At 38.6% G+C, this 1,040-nt stretch overlaps 1 protein-coding gene across 1 annotated transcript in view; it reads right to left on the bottom strand.

Annotated features, from left to right (window-relative positions):
- The window catches only part of trmt61a (tRNA methyltransferase 61A), a 15,869-nt gene extending 15,558 nt beyond the window's left edge, over positions 1-311 (bottom strand). Inside the window, exon 1 of the mRNA XM_005728606.2 lies at positions 122-311. The gene's annotated coding sequence lies outside the window, so the exon portion shown is untranslated. The remainder of the gene's footprint in view (positions 1-121) is intronic.
- Positions 312-1,040: the final 729 nt, after the last annotated feature.

Below are 1,040 nucleotides of genomic sequence, written 5' to 3' on the forward strand. Positions count from 1 at the left end.
CTTACGAAGTTTTCGTTTCAACGTTTACATGCTAACGTTAGCGATGCTAGCACCTGCTAGAACACCGGCTAACGGCTATTAGCGGAAAAAAAAAAGCAGCCGTTGGAAACTCTCCACCTACCTCCTTCAAAAGTAGTGTTCTTTGACTGCTGGACAAAACAAGCAAAAAATAGACTTAAGAGGACCAATTCTGCTCTTAATGCGGCTCTATGTTCAGCAGTGACATCCATTCATTCCTCGCTCACACATGTGGCGTTGTTTTCAGAGGAAGTTGAATCGATGAAACCGGAAGATAACCCGATGTACAAAGCAGCAACAATCAGTAAAAACCTCTTTTGCCGAAAACCTGCAGATTCATAAGTTTATTTTGTGCAGTTGGTTTGCGAATTTGCAAATTTCGCCTTTGGCAAATATTTTTTTTTACCATCTGTACGATTATTTCCTGAACATTAAATAGGATAATTGTAAAAAATAATAATAATAATACAACAACAACAACAACAAAAACAGTTATCACCAGTAAGTTAAACTAGTGGATGTAAGATTGTAGTTTTACCGTAGTAGGAGAAAAAAGAAATATATGCTACTATGTATTCATTTGCACTTTAAATTGCATTCTGTTTTTTAAAGGTGCTGATAATTTGTCTAAAACTAAAAACCAGAAAGCTGAACGTGTAATAAGTAATTTAATGCACTGCTGCAAAAATGCAATAAAGACCACAAAAAACAGAAATGGGAGTGAAATACCAGCGAACAAAAGGAATCCTCGCTGGAGCGCGTCCAATTGAATGAATGGACTACAAATACTGACCAATGGGAGCGAAGGATCGTCTGCTATAAATCACCATCTCAAGTCTTTAGTCCGGTTGGAGAGCTGCTGGGACGCTGCTGGTGGCTTGTGAGCTCCTCGGTCAGGAAAAATAGGGATCTTTGTATCAAGCCCTGGTGGCAGTAGTAATAGTAATAATCCGCAAATTCGACAACAGGTAAGATTTTCGCTCAGTTTAATTTAGAATTAGGTCGCACCGGCAAAATCTCTT

The sequence above is a fragment of the Pundamilia nyererei genome, unplaced genomic scaffold (assembly GCF_000239375.1).
Source record: "Pundamilia nyererei isolate P.nyererei 1_Seehausen unplaced genomic scaffold, PunNye1.0 scaffold00029, whole genome shotgun sequence".
NCBI classification, from domain to species: domain Eukaryota; kingdom Metazoa; phylum Chordata; class Actinopteri; order Cichliformes; family Cichlidae; genus Pundamilia; species Pundamilia nyererei.